Genomic DNA, 19033 nt, shown 5'->3' with positions numbered 1-19033 from the left:
ATATTGGGAATCTGCGCACACACGACTCATTCTGTGCAATTGCACAGACAGGGATGTCCTGTGTTCCCGGAAACGGGGCTGTCACCCCTGTTTTCTGGGAGTGGCAATGCCATGGTCTGCATCCATGGACGCAGATTCCTGGCCTCGCATGGGCTTACTCAGCTGGCCAGCGCCATTTAACAACGCGACCGATGGAGATCCCAGGCTGCGACTGCAGATCTAGCAGGAGGTGTCAGACACCTCCACTGTTGCATTTGAATATTAGCAAGGACGGAATTGCAAAGCTGCTTGTGTGCAGCTTTGCAATTCCATCCTCTGCTGAATCAGATCCTAAATGCCATCTTTGTGTTCACCATATCTGATGCCTGTTGAGTTAATGTAAAGCTTGTTTCCATTTACTTACATAATCAATTTGAACACAACCAAAACAGTTTATTTTTTATTGATTATCAAACCTTGAGCACTCTGTATAGGTGTAAAACAAAAGCTGACCTCCCCATGTCATTGCGGACTGTTTGCATCTGTTCTCAGCCAGAATGCTTTGTAGCTGAGAGCTTCATTCATGTCCCTGAAGACAGAGGTGATCAGATGAATACAGAGAGCCCTGTTCCTAAACGTCCAGCTTATCTGGTCCTTAAGCTGTTGACCTACGTTGCCTAGTCCATTTCCGCAGCCAATGCATGACTGGGGATCTTGGGAGCTGTAGTATAATTGCAGTTTTGAGACCTGGATTCTAGGCAGTATACACATCATAGTGCATATCATCATATTCTGGGGCACAGACAAAGAAAGCACAGCACTAGCTATCACTATTTCCCCACTTTTAGTAGTCAGTTTATGAATACCAACTTGTTTTTCTCCATGATGTACCAAGAGTGAAAACTGTCAACGGATTAATGGCAATTACAATCTGTCACTTTTCAATACAGCTCACAATGACTAAGCCTAAAAAAAAAAGCATGGCGTAACGGCTTAGGAACAATCATCTTAGCCGACATTACAGTAGAAATAAATCTTTGTAGCAGTGGATAATAAATTCCCTGTGACAATCTACCGATTAAAATTGTTATATGCAATAGTTACATCCTCCTAGTGCCATAGCTTTAAGACTCTTCATCATGTAGCATAATCAAGTTAATGCTTCCCTCAGCATTTTCTCTTTATACTGAGCAAACAGTACTGGTCTCAGTGTGCTGCAGACCTTTCTAAAAGTTAAATATTAAAAATCAATGCTCGGGAAACTACCTTAAGGTACACCAAGTGTATTCAATTGCTTGCTCGCTACTCCCTGGATACTTGCTTACAGGATGTGAAATAGCACAATTAATAACAGATTATGTCACGTCACCCATCTCCTTGCTCTATGCCTTGACTCACTGTGTGCTATGCTTTATTCATGCACACCATGTTGATTATATTCACCAATGCTAACACCTGTAAGTATTACAGCTGTACTAATCAGTTTATCTCCAGGATATATACTCTATACGTATTCATTATAAATCTTCTAACCTACTTCCCACTAGTTGGCCAGCAATCCATGTCACTGATGAATTCTTCAGTATATACTAAATATTACACTGCAGCTCTGGGTGGATGTAAATATTAGCACTTCACTGGATTAAACATCTGAAGATCCACCATTATTTGTAGGACATTATTAGATTTCATACGGGTCAAAAGCTGAATTTAAGTCACTTTGACATCACTTGCCCTGTGCCTGTGTATAATTCAACCAATCAACATTCTGCATGGCAAGTCTGCAGAGATGCCAAACACTGCCGCCTTAGAGAGGCAACTTCTTACCGAGGCAAGATAATAAAAATGTAAATATTATGTCAAATAGTGACTTTACTTGCTCTTTAACGTGGCTATTATCATTGTGAGACCATATATTTTGTCAGTTGACTTAAGAGATACCTAGGATAATGACAAGTTGGTGCAATTCATTACAGTGTAATATTCTACATTTAATTACTAGGTTTTTTTTTTTCCTCTTGCCCTAAACTTCACCTCAACCCTTTGTCTGACGCAGCGCTCTGCGATGTGCCTCCACCACTGGAATCCATCTCTTGTGACAGACAAAGGGTTAGTGTGAGCTCGGCTCCTACAACTCTTCTTTGGTGCCCTCTTTCCCCTTTTCGCTATCAAGTGTCTCTTGCTCTGCATGCTTTGCTGGTGCCATCTGGAATTCAGCGGGTACTGGTGACTCTGGGCTTTCCTTCTTGTAAAATCTCAAATCGTGCAGTAGCTGATTGATTTCATCCCTATTCATGTTGCTAAGTGGAATTCTCTGAAATAAAGAATACAAGAAAACAAATAGCAGGTAGTTGTATGTATTACAGTGAATTTAGAGTTGGTAATGAAACAACAGGTCTTTACGGTAAAGCCACGTATCCACTAGCAGATATTAATGAGCGATTGCACGATTAAGACATCGTAATCATGCAATTGCTCATTAATCGGGCATGAAAATGTCACGACCAGCGATGCGCTTTCATTTTTGACATCAATCATCGCCTGGACATGCCGGTCAATCTGCCGATAACAACAGATTGGCCATGTTCAGGGATGAGGGAGGGTGCCTGCACTGAATGACATATCATTCAGTGTAGGCACTACAGGGGAAGAGGAACGACTGTACGACTACAATGTTTGTACTGTCGTTCCAATATCTGCTAGTGGATACGCACTTTAACTTGTAGAGGCTACATAATAATTGTTGGCTGCTTACAAGTAAACGGCTATCTTTTCTTTGAAGGAAATTCTAGCTGAAATTAAATATCGCCCTTCAAATAGAATGTGCCAAGGGGTCTTTTACAATGATCTCCAGAGGCCTTGAAATAGAACGTGTGACAAATGTTTACAATGATCTCCAGATGTCACGTATGGTAAATGCAGTGCTAAACCCTTCTGTAGAAGACTATTTGGTTCTTAGACTAAAGACTAATTGAATTTAATCTGCAGTAAGCCAGTCTAATACATAAACTTCTACCTCCTTATCACTAAATCTTATTTGGGTTTTAGATGCACTATTATCTCATATTTTTTTTGTTAACCTATTACATAAGTTTGGTAGTTTAAGGTAATCTGGTTCCAGGACCTATATAAAAGTGGTCTTACAGCATTCTCCTACATTTTACACACTGATGATAGAGTAATAGTGCGTAAACACGTAGCAATTTAAAAGGACGATTTGAACTATCACTATATAGTTACCGTTATCTTTCAAAACGTTTTTAAATGGCCCCTACCAACTTACTGTCGACCAGCAATGCGCGGACACGTATGGACAATAGCAATATCATCCATTTGCCGTGTATGCCGGTCAACTTGCTCGATTTCGAGCAAGTTACTATAGGAACCAGAGATCGACTAGCGCGGATTGCTATAGTCTGCAAGCTGGTGGTGTGCTGGATGATCGCTATTGATCATCCAGCATACCAGAGAGCCGATATATCTGCAGGGGTTGGGAATGGGAGATGCCGGCGGTCAGAATCCCGACACCGGCATCCCGACAGGGTTAGGATACGGACATCTGGTAAGTGTCCTAACATTACCCCTAACCCTCCCTCCCTGCACCCTAAACCTAACCACACACCCCAGTGCCTAACCCCACTACTTACCATCTGGATGCCGGCAACGGGATTCTGACTGGTGTCAGGATTCCGGAGACTGCATTCTGTGCACTGGCATCCCGACAGCCGGGATTATAACTACATACCATCTGCAAATATATTGAGCATCTGCTGTGCTGCACAGTTGACACATTGTCTGTGAACGACGGCGTTCAGACATATAGTCTGTACACAATGGCTGACGCACACGCTACATCGGCCGTTCCCTTGAACGGACGAAATGTCGGGCAATGTGTGCCCAGCATTAGTCACAATCTGTGGCGCCAAATGGGGCTATTTGGTGTGGTGTGAGGATAGATATATGTGTGGACATCTATAGGTCTCAATTGTTTTCTTATATAAATATTGCTTTGGTTTGATCTGTTAAACCATCCTTTACATAAAATGACCTGGAGCTTTTAACTGGCAGATTATAATGCATTGTATTTCCTTAATGGCACTACATAGCCTCTTTTCCAATGTTGCTTACCTCCAGCTCCTCATAATGGGAGGAGAGTAGTACTAATTCAGGGTCTGCGCCAGGTATATGTTTCATCTCCAGGTTGTGGCTGGGAGAAAATGAGCTGTTAAGGAACAGCGGGGTTGATATAAATGTAACTTTATAGTTGTTGCAGCTGTATAATGCCCTGAACATACTGCACATTTTCAGTCTTACATTTCTCTCTCATCAAGTGCAGAGGTACTCAACCTTTGTCCTCAAGGTACTCTAATATTCCAGGTAAAAGATATCCAGGCTTAAACACAGATAATTTAATTAGTACCTCCGTCAGTTACGTTATTCCATCTGTGCACAAGCATGGATATCTTTAAAACCTGGACTGTTAAGGCACACATCCTCTAGACTATTAAATTGAACAATAACTATATCGTTATCGTTCGATAATCGTTTGAAAACGTTGGTCGTTTAGACATCTATCATCGTACAAATATGTTGTACAACCTGACGATATCGTCAGGTTTAACATGTTTGCAGATGATTGATGTGCCTTCACTGAATGACTGTCTGCTTGTTCAGTGAAGGCACATCAGACAAACGACTGCACGATTGCAATGTCGTAATCGTGCAGTCTTTTGCCTGTCGTCTAGTGGATGTGTGCCTTTTAGGGTTCCTTGACGACCAAGGGAGAGATGTAGCAAACCTTGGAGAGAGGTTCTAACTGTCATTTTACAGGCTATGTTTGAAAAATTACAAAAGCTGATTGGTTGGTACTTTATCTCTCTCCAAGGTTTGATAAATTTCCACCTAAAGGCCCCCATACATCAGAGATGGATTGCAGCAATCATGCAATTTGCAATCGATTGTGTATAAAAATCTGCAATGTATGGGCTTCACAGATCGCAGATTGCAACCAAAAAGTGATTGGAATTGTTTAATCAGATTGTCCAACATGTTGGATTTCACAGATCGATTGGGGCTGTAGATTGCTAGTGTATGGACATGATCAGCAGATTTGTAGACAGTTTCTAGCAAAATTATGGGCCTTTCAAGATTGCCAGATCTGTCTTTGCTGTAATCGATCTGCAAATCACTGAAAAAGATCTGTAGTGTATGGGCGCAGATTGCTCGATTGGGAAATCCTAAGATCGGGCAATAAATCTTCAAATTGTTCAATTGTGGTTTTCAGATTGCTGATGTATGGGGGCCTTTAGTTTGAAAATCACTAGTCTAGTGAGCAATAGCTGACACTGGGTACACACGTAAAGATTTTCTGTCCAACCATCCAACTAGTTGATTGGTTGGAATGAAAATCTGGTAACGTATGGGAGTAACTGATCAGCAATTTGCTCCTAAATGCTGGAAAATGGACAAACTGATCTAAAAAATTTGTTCAAAGCTAACATTTAACAAACTTGTCTGAATTACCATTTTCATCTGTTTTCTGTCATTTAGGAGCAAGTTGCTGATCATCCGTTACTCCCATACGTTACCAGAGTTTCATTCCAACCAATCAGCTAGTTGGACAGAAAATCTTTGTGTACCCAGCCTTACCATCGTTCACCAGAGTATAGTGCAGTGTTTCCAAACTCCAGTCCTCAGGGACTGCTGCAGTGCATGTTTTACAGTTTTCCGAGTTGGTGCACAGATTAATTCATTAATGGCTGATTCATTTTAAAAGGTGAACAGGTGGTGGTAATTTCACGTGTGATATTGAGGAGAATTGTAAAACATGCACTGTTAGGGGTCCCTGTGGACTGGAGTTGGGAAAGACTGGTGTAGAGTGTACAAAGCCATAGAACAATAGTTCTCAAACTTGGTCCTCATGACCCCACACAGTTCACATTTCACAGGTCTCCTAGCAGCTGCACAGGTGTATTCGTTACTCACTGAAACATTTTAAAAGATCCAGAGATGGAGCTAATTATTTCACTTGGGATTCTGTGAGGAGACCTGGAAAATGTGCACTGTTTTGAGGTCCTGAGGACTGAGTTTGAGAACCTGTGCCATAGAAAATTCACATTGGTTCCCCCAACCTAAGAAAAGGATACTAAAGAGGGATGTCCTCCGTGACGAAGGCCTTCACCTGGAAGAATATATGTGGTTACTTTGATTTATACAATTAGTTCATCATTGGTTAATAGACAGGGCAAGGGTTATAATTACAGAAATTTTAATCTAGCATATCACCCAAATGCAAGGCATGGTCTTGCCATGAATTATTAAGACTACCTTTAGTATTATGAATACAGTTTGATAATGATAAAACAGTTTCCCTTAGTTTCTTATATAGCGCAGCATATTCTGTTGCGCTTTACAATTGGAAACAACAGTAATAGAGCATCTTTTTTTTTTTTTTTATCTTGTAGCTTCAGAGCAGGTGCTAAAGTGGGAAAAATACACAATTTAAGGTAAAAATGTCAGCCCTTGGTCCAGAACCTCTGGTTTGCTTTTTAACATTTTGGGCATTTTTTTTATTTATTTTTTTTTACATTAAAAATGTTTCAAATGGCTGATTTTTTTAAAAGCTCAATATTTATTGTACAGTACGTAACACTTGTACTATTATCTAATATTTTCTTATGTTTTGGGGGTACAGGCTGACTTGCACATTTAAAAAAAAAAAAATTAACACTGGTTTCTGCTGGAAAATTTTTTTTTTTCCCAAATGGATATTGGGAGCACGCATACCTTCGTTATACCCCTTTTACACCAGAGCTAAAACCCGGGTTTTTGAAGGGTTAACCCGGGCAGCTCCCTGGTGTAAAAGGGAAGAGGGTTGGATCGCTGGGTTGAGTGACCTGGCAATCCAACCCAGGTAACTAGCAGGGTTTAACACGGGCGCAGCCCGGGAAACTCTGCTGTGGGCACAGCGCACTCCGGGTCACGATGACCTGGAGTGCGCTGCTAGCCGGCCGCTTGGTCTGGCTTCAGTGGTGCTTGGAGATGACGTCCTCTCCAAGCGACCACTTTCACGCCGCAAAAGCCAGGTCTTTGCAGACCCGACTCCGGTGTGAGCGGCGCTGACTCGGGAATATCCCGAGTCGGCGCTGGCAAAATTCCGGGTCTGATCCGGATAGGAACTCTGTTCCAACTCCGGGTCAGACCCAGAATTTAGGTGGAAAAGGGGTATAAGTGAAAAATTGGCCACGATAGCTGCAGTCATTTTACCCTCCAAAATCTTGTGGGCAATTGAATATGTCCCATAATATTTCATGTTCTGGTACAGTGGTTCTCAAACTCTGTCCTCAGGACCCCACACAGTTCACTTTTTTGCAGGTCACCCAGAAGGTGCACAGGTGTATTCATTACTCACTGACATGTTTTAAAAGATCAACAGGTGCAGCTAATTATTTCACTAGTAATTGTGAGGAGACCTGCAAAACATGCACTGTTTGGGGTCCTGAGGATCGAGTTTGAGAACCTGTGCTCTAGTACATCTTAACTGAAGGATGCTAATTAGTTGCTACAAACACTCACCTTTTATATACTGTACTTGTTTTTTGAATGTGGCAACTAACCGCACACACCACGTAAACTAGCATAAACTTCCAAGTTACTGTACATATTAATCACACACATGCCTTGTGATTAATATGCTTTTATGACCAACTATTTTAAAGTAAAACATCAAATGCCTGCTCTGGCCGATAATTGCACAGTATGGCCGCCTTAACTTTGCAAGGTACAGAATTCATTGTATGAAAATCATTCTGGGTCTAGATGTCACATTTACCTACATTTATCTAGATTGTTGCAATACACAATTCTGAAACCAACATTCATATTGCTCAACAGCCAGCATCACCTTTCTCTAAATATGGCCCCTTGCCCAATGCGATCGGCATTACCATAACCTTATGGTGGGTACATACTATACAGATATATCTGCAGATCGAGTGATCTGCAAATGACTGTCGTTCATGCACACTGAACGGACATAATCTGTGTCTGGCCGCGGGTCCCTGCGGCCGGGGGGCGTTTCCCTCCCTGCGGTTGCCGCTGTATGTGTACGGGCGGTCTACAGACCGCCCATACACACTTGCCGATGGACAGATATGTCTGCAGATATATCTGTCTATCGGCTGTGCAGCACAGCCATTGCGATATGTCAGTGAATGACTATGTTCACTGACATATTGCGGGTACACACTGGCCGATCAATTGATAGTGTGTACCCAGCTTTAAGCACTTTACTGTGACCTTGGGATTTACAAGTGGTTCAGCTACACTATATAATGCTTTTCACTTTCCTGTTTGAACTAGTTATGTTGCTTACCTTAGCAAACACTTATGGTGCATACACACACTACGATTTTTTTGAATGATTATCGTTAATGATATTTATCGTTCAATTGTTGAAAAAATCGTTCACTTTCTAAGTTAAAACGATGAACGATTATCATTCATGCGCGTTCATGTTTGTACTTCAGTCAGACTGACCAACTAAACTATTTTCATTAAGGGAATATGCAAAACGTTAGTAGTTCAAAAAAATCGTTCATTACTTTAAAAAATCTGACAGAAAATCGTTGGAAACAAAATCGTTGTGTGTGTGTACGCACCTTAAGAAGTATGTATGAGCTTAACCCTGTGTGATCACCTGAAGGATGTGGTATAAAAGATGCAGTTAAATATGGCCAATAGTATTTCATGTTCTAGTGCAGTGTTGGCTAACCTTGACACTCCAGCTGTTGTGGAACTATATATCCCAGCATGCCCTGCCACAGTTTTAGCATGCCCTAATAGCAAAACTGTAGCAGTGCATGCTGGGTTATGTAGTTCCATAACAGCTGGAGTGTCAAGGTTAGCCAACACTGTTCTAGTGCATCTTATAAACTGAAGGCTGCTAATTAGTTGCTACACCTTTTATATACTGTACCTGTTTGTTTCTTTTTAATGTGCTAACAGCACGCACCACGTAAACCAGCATAACTTCCAAGCTACTGTGCCATTTGAGACCATGTCTAGATAGATACCAGATGTTAGACCAGCAATAGCTCGACACGTGTGACTGGTCGACACACTAAATGTCGACGTGGAAGAAGGCTGACCGGTACAAATGATCAAGTGTCAAAAAGGTGTACCTGAAAATGGTTGACATTTCTATTTTTGTTTTCTAACCGATATCTTAACCGGATTCCTAACCCTCCCCTTGGTACCTCACCCTCCCTTCTAGTGCTTAACCCTCCCTACTGGTGCCTAACCCTAACAAAAAGTTGACCATTTTAATGTCGACCTTTTAACCCTGTCAACCATTTGTACCTGTCGACCTGCTTCCATGCTGACATTTGTGTGTCGACCTTTTGTCACTATTTTACTTATTGCCTGTCTAATATCTGGTGTCTATCTAGACATTGTCAACCTTTTATCTGTCTATAGTCTGGATACCCATCTGAAATACACTCCTGCTGAAATATGATAGATCATTACTATCCTGTGTTCTACATAGTATATTCTATATCACAGGTTCTCAAACTCGGTCCTCAGGACCCCAAACAGTGCATGTTTTTCAGGTCTCTTTAAAGAATCAAAGTGAAATAATTAGCTCCACCAGTGGAACTTTAAAAATGTTTCAGTAAGTAATGAACACACCTGTGCAGCTGTTAGGTGACCAGGAAAATGTGAACTGTGTGGGGTCCTGAGGACTGAGTTTGAGAACCTCTGTTCTATATATTTTAGTGTTGTATTAGATTAGCATTTGAAGCACTTCATAAACTGTAATGAAGAAAATCCATAGAAATGTTAAACAATAAAAGTGATGTTCAGATGCATATAGTTTACATTAATAGAAAGTTTGTAAGTGTTCATGAGGATGATAGAGATAATAATGAGCAGACTTGGGTATACCGTATTTACTAAGCAGTGGTTTTTCTCTGGCAGTTCTGGTCACTGGATTCAATATGGGGTGGAGGGTGTGTTAAGCTGGGTACACACTGAGACAATGTCGGCGCGATATGTCATCTCTGGCTGAATCTGAACATATCAGCTGCATTGCTCAGTGTATGGCCAATATGCGTGCTCCTGTGGTATAGTATATGCGGTATAGTCCGGTCGGCTGTGCTGCATGTCCAGCCTGACTATATCGCATGCGGCCCAGTTGCAGGTAATGAATGACTGAACGATCCCTTGTTTCGTCCTTGGTTACCTTGTTCTGATGTGTAGCTAGGATCAGGCCCGGCGATGGGGGTACAAGGGGGACACTTGTACTGGCCTGAGATTCTGAGGGGACCCTGCCCCTCAGGAATATCGGTAGCCCAGTTCATGTGTCCCCGGGGTTGTGATGCAAGGGTCTGGGGGAATGAAGCCGAGAGACTCCAGGGTCTGGGGGAATGAAGCCGAGAGACTCCAGGGTCTGGGGGAATGAAGCCGAGAGACGCCAGGGTCTGGGGGAATGAAGCCGAGAGACGCCAGGGTCTGGGGGAATGAAGCCGAGAGACGCCAGGGTCTGGGGGAATGAAGCCGAGAGACGCCAGGGTCTGGGGGAATGAAGCCGAGAGACGCCAGGGTCTGGGAGAATGAAGCTTGGATAAACAGTGTGTGGGGGATCTAGATGAGGGACACAGAGGAGGTGAGTGGATGGAGAGACATAGGGGCAAGAGACGAGACACATGGATGTGCTGGAGAGATGAGGGTTGAGGCTGGTGCAGCCCAGGTGCGGATGAGACAGAGGAGGTTATGGTTGAGAGAGAAAGTTGGGGATGAGCCAATGGCCGACCTTAATGTACCTAGTGGGAGGGGATAGGGGGCCCCAAACAACATACGTGTGACTGGCCCCAAGATTTCTGTTGCCGGTGCTGCCTTGTATCCAATATGTCAGCTGGGTATACATTACTCAGTGTGTACCCATCTTAAGTGTGAGTAGCTTGTACAATATCACAGCATAACATCACCTGCAGCATTCAGCTCTCAGTTCTGAATGTGTCTGCAGTTACCCAGTAAACAAAAGCAACATATATCCCATTTACAGAAGCTCAGAAGGAGATTGCGCATATTGCTGCCAAGTCTGTATTCTTTTAAATTGAAATTGCAGCTGTCATGTACAGATGCGTGATGCCCGGTATAAGTGATTGTATCTGCAAATAAGACACAAACATCAAAGTGCACTACAGCTGCTGGATGAGATTTTAATTGCAAAGGAATTAGATTTAAAAATGTGCAAAGTCGCAGTTGAAGCACAACGTTACTTGGCGATAGAAAAAGCCGCAGCTGCTGCATTGTAGCACTTAGTAATTTTGCGGTGTTCTGTGTAAGAACCTAATTGCATATGTACTAACGTGATTAGTATCTCAAAGGACAGCTATTGCAATAAGAGCTGCCCTTTGCGAAGCTGCCGGGTGAGAGGGTCTCCATGGTTCTCCCCCCCCTCCTAGCCTCGGGTGCTTCCTGCTGGTGACCTCTGCAGGAAGTCCCAGGCGGAGCCTGCAGGAGGCTCAGGTGAGTGGGGCGAGCAGTGAGAGGTGCTGGGAGACTGCGGGGATGCGGTAAGACTTCTATGAAAACAGGGTTTTTACCGCATTTATCCTTTAGTACATGCCGGCCTATGACTTTATGAAAGTGTGTAGAGCAGGTGTATTCAACATGCAGTCCTCCAACTGTGGAAATGTACATCCTAGCATGCCCTGGCAGTTTTTCTATTGGGGCATGCTAAAACTGTGGCAGGGCAAACTGGGATGTGTAGTTCTACAGCAGCTGGATGGCCGCATGTTGAATACACCTGGTGTAAAGGGCCCCATTACACTCTTGCTATAGGTATTAATAGCATACCGGCTGAGCCCAGACAGTGAACTCCTCCAGTGTGTGTGTGTAGGAGAGCCCCCTCTGCGGTCTCATTACCTGGTGGCACTAGGACCACAGAGTCGCGACCCACGACTCTTTTGTGTGACTGCACAGCGCGTCTTCAGTGCCGTCTTCCACAGATGAAGGATGTGCCCCTGAGAGTCTTCATAATGAAGTGGTGGCATTACTCAGGCCAGTAACGCTGTGCGTGCCATTATCTCTCATATACAGTATAATGGCTATACTGGTACTTATATATGCCACTGTGTGCATACACCACTGCCAGCACTGTATGTATACACAGGCGTGTGGTAAACTTTTGTCCACACACCACCTGTGCCACCCCATACGTTCCTGGTTGGATCTGGTACATCCATTGTGTATGAGTGTGCATTGTGCACCTGTAGTACATCCTGCAAACATGTTCTGCCTAGTTAATAAACCAAAGAGTTCATTATTGTGTGAAGTGACCTCCATCACACACTGCTGCCACATATACAGTACCAACATCTATAGGATCTGCCTATACTGTATTTTTGCACACACTATCCTCAGCTCATGTACAGGTGTACAATAGCTATAGCCTCAGAAATCAGTTTATTTTCCTCAGGGTTGCCATCTGTTGGTAAAAAAATGGGATTCAACATCAATGTTATGAATAGGACTGAAACTCCCAACACTCCTGTGTACTGACACCACTTCAGAGGTTTCAGTGAACAAAAGGTCTTATTCAGCAATGCTGAACGCAGATGCCCAATTATCGGGTATCTGCGCATGCCCAGGACCCATTATGTAAATGTGATCACACGCAGACCCTTCTATGCCTCTGCCTGATTGACAGGCAGAGACATTTAATGGACGGGGACGGACAGCGTTTCCGGAAATGGGGGCGTGTTGGCCCCATTTTCCGGGACTGCTTCTACATTTCCTGGCCTCTCAAGCCGGCCGGCCTGAGAGCGCCTCAGCTGGTGGGCGGCCCGGCGTCAAGCAAGGATGGAGTTGCAAATCTGCCTACGTGCAGTCGGCTTTGCAATTCTGTCTGAAGCTGAATCATCCCCACAATCTGCAGTGCTGCTTAGGCAGCTTTTGCCAAACTGAACGCAACTCGGAACATCCCACAGGGAAACTGCTATTTATGTGCCCTGACACAACTATCACATCACCTTACGTACAGCTGAAAATCTAGCATGGTTTTTGGGTGTGTGGTCTGCTCAGACACTGCTCACTGACACCATGCGCCTGATTTAGAGTCGCACACTACTGCATTCACAGCTATGCTTGCAATTTATGTGTGAAAATATGCGAATGCCTACTAACAGACACCATGCCTGATATCGGGGCATATGTACTAAGCTCTGGAAAGTAATAAACTGGAGATTGATGAACTACCAGCCAATCAGCTCCTGTCAATTTTCAAACAGCCTGTAACATGAAAGGAGCTGAGTGGCTGGTAATCACTCTCCAATATATCACTTTCCAGAGCTTAGTACATATCTCCCATAGCGTTTGGCTGACTGAGCAAATGTTGCTGTACCCACTTTTCCTATCAGCGAGTTGAGAACACACCACCACTGCCACGACATGGGCCGCACAGCAACTCTGAGTAAGTCCTGGGCTGCACAGATTCCAGTACAACTTTCTCTGTAAATACGCCCTCTGAGTCTGTGATTGAGAACGCAGCCGTGATTGCAGACACACCATTTTAATCCCCATGACACACCCACGGACCGATCTCCTTTTGTAAAACACTTTCGACCACCTCCCCGACTCCATCTAGGAACGCCCATGGATCGCAGTGGATTGCTCAGGGCCTTGTGATCACGGATACATTGTGAATACTGAGCTCAACGACAGCTTGCATGTGCTCAGTGATACTTTTCTCAGTTTCGCGCATGCGCAGTAGTAAAGAATCGCTCCGCTGTGTGAACATTGGCATAGTGTACATCTCTGAATTAGGCTTAATAGGCTTTATTCAGAGTCGGACATATGTGATTTGTGGGGTTATTGTTTTTTTGGTTTTTTTTGTCCACATGTGCGACTTTATATACAGCTTAGGGGGCCTTGACTGGTCCTGGAATAGATGGGCAAATGTGTCCCCTAAATCTTTATCATGTGCGTGTCCCTTCATCCTAATAATTTGCATGATAGCCTGGAGCAGGTAAGTAATTTTAGGGACCTGGGACTGCTGCTGTCCCTCCTGCTAACCAGGCTGTGTGCCTATGCTGCACATCGTCCAGAAGAGTGTGTCTGCATAGTCTCTTTGCCCAAGAGGTGGGCATCCGAAGAGCACGGTTAACAACCATCAATGTTTTAGATTCAATGGAAGTACTTTTTCAATGATTGCCAGTCATTGGATGCAGCTTTCCAATGCCCATCCGATGGCTGACAGAATCTATGCAGTTGCGGACACTCGTAAGTGGCGGCCGCATCTCAGCTAATGTGCGCATGGGCACAGCATAACCATCGATGATTATAGGATTGGATGGTTTCGTTTTGATGGCTTGTAGCCATCGCATCTCTGGATTTGATGTCGGAAGCCCAGCAACCAATCATTCTTTTAATGAAGCTCAGCTGGAGATTTAAACATTCATATGTGGTTCATGTAGAGGCTGGATATTAAAATAAAATCAGCAATCGCTGTTCACCTCTAGACAGAACATTATACAAAATGTTAGGAACAAAAGATGGATCTATTTAGGCAGCAACAGGGATTCACCTGCGCAAATATTCTAGTAGACATGCACTCGGAGCGTTCATAATACCCATGTAGCCACTTGTATGCAGTGGAGGGTGCTGGCCGCACCCGGGTTTCATCCTCTGAGGGAGAGACACCAAAATGCCAGCTCCTCTGCAGTGACAGGAGCCGGGTGCTGCATTGTGACATTCTCCTGTAGCACCCGGCTCCTGTCACAGAGGAGAAGCCGACAGCCCAGGATCTGGGGGCAACCCAGCATCTCTGGCGATGCTGGACTGGCCCCAGAGTGAAGTCATCGGGATGTCCTGTGAGGCTAAGCCCCTTTATTTTAGGACATGCCCCCTTTTTGGGATCGAGTGTGCAGGGATAGTCAGAGTGCGCACCCAGTGACGCCGCCTCTTGTATGCATTTTCTATTACATGGTGTAAACATGAAATGTGGTGAAACAAATTAGTTCCAACAGTTATTAATAGTCTGGTTTCAATAACTGCATGTTTCCATGCATTGCAGAAATCTCACATCCCATTAATGGATATTAGCCTGTACTTGCATTCCCATCGCACAACTACTTTCGGTCATTTTTTTTTTTCACTAGGCACCTGATTTTTCATTATATGTGCCTGCATTCATTTGTACTCAGAAAGTGTGTGTTTGTATCTATCTAGCCCTCATCATCGTAGCATCAGACACGTGGCAATTTTTTTATCTTTTATACAGCTTGACATTTGTGAAAGTCACTTTAATGGAACATTACTGTAACCGGAGGGAAATGTGTTCTCAGGAAATGTACCTGTGAGAGGCTTTTATTCCTTCTAATGGATCATAATTAATAAACTGAGTCTGGTTCATAGTGCAGAGCAGTGTAAAACCAGGAATGGATTTATCCCCATCACAGTCATAGAACCATGCAGGAGATGTAGCAAGCCTTGGAGAGAGATAAAGTACCAACTAATCAGTTTTTAACTGTCATTTTACAGACTATTTGAAAAATGTCAGGAGCTGATTGGTTGGTACTTTATCTCCCTCCAAGATTTGCTAAGTCTCCACCCATATCCCATAGTTGGCATGTGCATATCCTTCTGTACACGTCATCTCTAACCCCAGCAGGTACATTACACATACTGTATGTTTTGTAGCCGATGCCATCTCCTCCCCACACTGTGGCCCTTTGAGTATTTCCAGCAATTAAAGGTTTATTGTTTTTGAATTTGAACACAGATTGTTTTCTAACCTCGTGAGACTTTTGATCCCCACAGTATTCTCTCTCTTCATATAGGGAAACTATTTATAAAACTCGTGAATTCACACAAAGTAATCCTTTAAAAAGTCTTTATGTTCATAAGCTTCAGGTGAGTACAGCAAACTTTCTTTTCCTTGTATGATATTTCCTCCACGTATCCCAAACTTCCTTACCATCAAAGCACTTCACATATGCTCCAAATAATAAGGCAACCTGGATGCACTGTACGTCTAGGAGGCACAATCTCAGTGATTTAGATTTGATGAGATGAATCACATAAGATGACATAATAGCATTAAAGTCATATTTAAAGTTGTTGTTTTGTTTTTTAACCTAGAGTTGATGGTGGTTTTTTTTTAAATTAATAGCTTATCCAATTTTACTATACAAAGTAGATTAATCAACTAACATATTTGTGTGACTATTAATTTTCTGCTTTGTGCTACTGAAGTATAGCGTCTCCCTCCAACGTAATTACAATCGCTTATGTAGGAAAACGCACAGGAAACAATGAGTTACAATCACTATTAGATATGTGTTCCCAGCCTTTAGAATGGATCTAGGGGCATATTTATTATTTAGTTCTAGACCCAATAATTATAATTTATCATCGCTATTCGGGACAATAAGAAATGAAAGATTGCTGGGATGTATAAAACACACACAGAGACAGGGGGCTGTGAAAGGTGTATTAGGAGTGATCACTAAAGGTGACCACATCACTTCTCCTTTGGGTCCCTCTACTGTAACTTTTGCTGTAAGTAGCCCATAGGACAGTGGTTCCCAAACTGTGTGCCCTGACACCCCGGGGTGCCTCAGGTTGGTGGTCCACCACCAAAATCAAATTATTTATGGTCAATGTAATGTAAATATGTGGACAAACAGAAGAGCAAACCTGTCCACCACCACATAACTGTACCTAAGGATGACAGGTCAGCACAGTTTACTTAATTTTCTTCTCAATAAAACAAACTTTTGGCTTAGGGGTGCCGTGAAAACAATGCGGATACTCTAGGGCACCACGATTCAAAAAACTTTGGGAACCACTGCCACAGGATATTATGGAGGCAGCTTATGGTGGTGTTTTTGAGGGATATCACGCAAATAGTAATAGATAAAGAGGCTCCATAGTCTGAGGAGTACTGGGAAGCTGAAGCTCTCAAATGCACCTTTTATCCTATTGTGAACATACCATGTCAGTTTCCTAAACAAATAATTTTTTGTATATTTAATGTTGTGACCTGCAACATGAAGAATTGCAGTAAAATAAAACAATTCATGAGTGTGTTTATTTTAAAAAACACAAACAAACAACAAAACCCTGCAAATCTAATGTATCATCTCATCCTCAGACCACCCACCATGTTCCCTTCCAGCTGGTACCAAATGTTAGGCTCCCATATGTCCCACTTCTGGCGTTACCTGTGCTGAAGTAAGGAACTCATATGAAGGACATTTTGTAAAGTGGAAGGGGTCATGTTGGAGGATCAGCTTTTTCTTTTATAATACCTTTCCTGGTGCCATACATCAAAGGCCTGTAATGCATGCATTCTGTGTCAGTGACATATGGGGCTGAGAATGCATGCATTACAGGTATTTGCCACGTCGCATTGCCTCAAAAATGCTTTTTGCCCACTGTGGGGCATATGTATCAATGCTTGATGTGAGATAAAATTGTGATATATATCACCAACGAATCAGATTCTAACTTACATTTTGCAGGCTGTGTTTAAGAAATGATAGTTTGGAGCAGATTGGTTGGTGATATATATTTCACAATTTTATCTGACATCAAGCTTTGATACATAAGCCCCTATGTGCATCTGAAATTAGATATTTATAAACCAATAGGACAGGGTCACTAGCCCATAGCTGATCTGAGAAGCTTTCTCATTTCAGAACTCTTTGCTCAGTTTAACAATGATTTAACATTGCTCTCTTGCAGTGTGTGACAGTCAGTGCAATGACATATTCCTGCCTTACCTCTTTCAGTCTGTTTAGCTGTCATCCACCACATGACTGTGAAAGAAAGAAAAACGTGTTAGATGATGATCCTGTCACAGTCTACACTGCATTGTTATTAGTACACTACCAGCTGTTGCCCTGCAAGTGTTAGTGAGATCAGATGTTATACCCATGTCTGCACTCTGCATATTAACTCCTAACCTTAATAACCCCTGACTGCCTGCCTTGCAGAAGTGGAACGTAATGGAAGTAGTTTGCACAGGTAGTGGTCCCTGTGTTCTCATTAGAAAGGAGAGTATACAGTATGTATTACATGTATGATATTACTCACCTCTACTTTTCCTCGTGATATCTTTTCTAACTTGTTCCAGTCAATCTGGAAGCCCAGCAAGGGCTGCAGGAAGCTGAACAGCAGCAATGGCAGCCACATTTGTGGAATCCACGGTGTGCTTGCTTGTTAGAGACAGACAAGGAAGTCCATGCAGAGTGTGTGTGTGTGTGTGTGTTTGTGTGTTTGCCACGTCAGTGAAACGGCTGGAAGAGGAGGATGTAAGATCTCTCCCTCCTCTACCCCCTGGAGTAAGAACAGATAATGAATATTATCTCTGCAGAGACTTGGGTTACATCATTCAGACCACATCTGTGAAAGACAGGGCAGGCATATGTTCCCCTTTTATATTAGGAGTCCTTTCTCATGTACAAAAAAAAAAAAATATATATATATATATATATATATTTAGCTAACTTTCTGTGTGATGAATGTTTAAGTGGGTTAACAACACACATTTAAAACTGCATTTAAAAAATGTAATCCCGTTAAGTGCCAAAATTATACTTTTACAAGGGGACAAGAAGAAAAAAAAATGTGCCCTCCGACCTGATCCCAAGTGCACTGCTGCGCAATGTCTCCCTATGTCTTCTCTGTCCTAGGGATGGACATTGGAAGCCCACCATCAAATGATGGCTGGGCTTCCACCATTGAAACTTTCGATGTGATGGTAACTAACCTTTGCATCAAAAGTATTCGATGGTAAAAAAAAAAAACTATCAAAATAACTGATGGTAGGGGGTGGAATCCAGTGTGAACGGGGGCAGAGCCTCGAGGCACCCCAGTTCATGTCACTGCGGAGGCATGCCTAGCAATCTCAGAGATGCTGGGCTGCTCCCAGGCTCCCCCTAAAACACTGAATAGATTTTGTGCGTATGGGCACAGCATCTGTTCTCCCACTGCTCACCCGGTGCTCTGCTATGAGCAGAACAGTAATGTGTGCTTTGCCCCC

The 19033-nt window shown here is 43.0% G+C and overlaps 1 pseudogene across 1 annotated transcript; it reads right to left on the bottom strand.

The window, feature by feature from the left end:
* Window positions 1-426: 426 nt before the first annotated feature.
* On the bottom strand, window positions 427-18264 carry LOC148442947 (selenoprotein M-like; annotated as a pseudogene). The gene is made up of 5 exons (XR_015875770.1): window positions 18085-18264; window positions 17772-17807; window positions 6126-6160; window positions 4108-4186; window positions 427-2293 (listed from the first exon to the last, which is right to left on the bottom strand). The product of XR_015875770.1 is annotated as a selenoprotein M-like (transcript).
* Between the last annotated feature and the right edge of the window lie 769 nt (window positions 18265-19033).

Source organism: Taudactylus pleione, unplaced genomic scaffold (genome assembly GCF_031769625.1).
Source record: "Taudactylus pleione unplaced genomic scaffold, aTauple2 ptg001382l, whole genome shotgun sequence".
NCBI classification, from domain to species: Eukaryota; Metazoa; Chordata; class Amphibia; order Anura; family Myobatrachidae; genus Taudactylus; species Taudactylus pleione.
The sequence above is the reverse complement of the archived record's forward strand: the minus strand, read 5'-3'. Positions and strand labels throughout refer to the sequence as shown.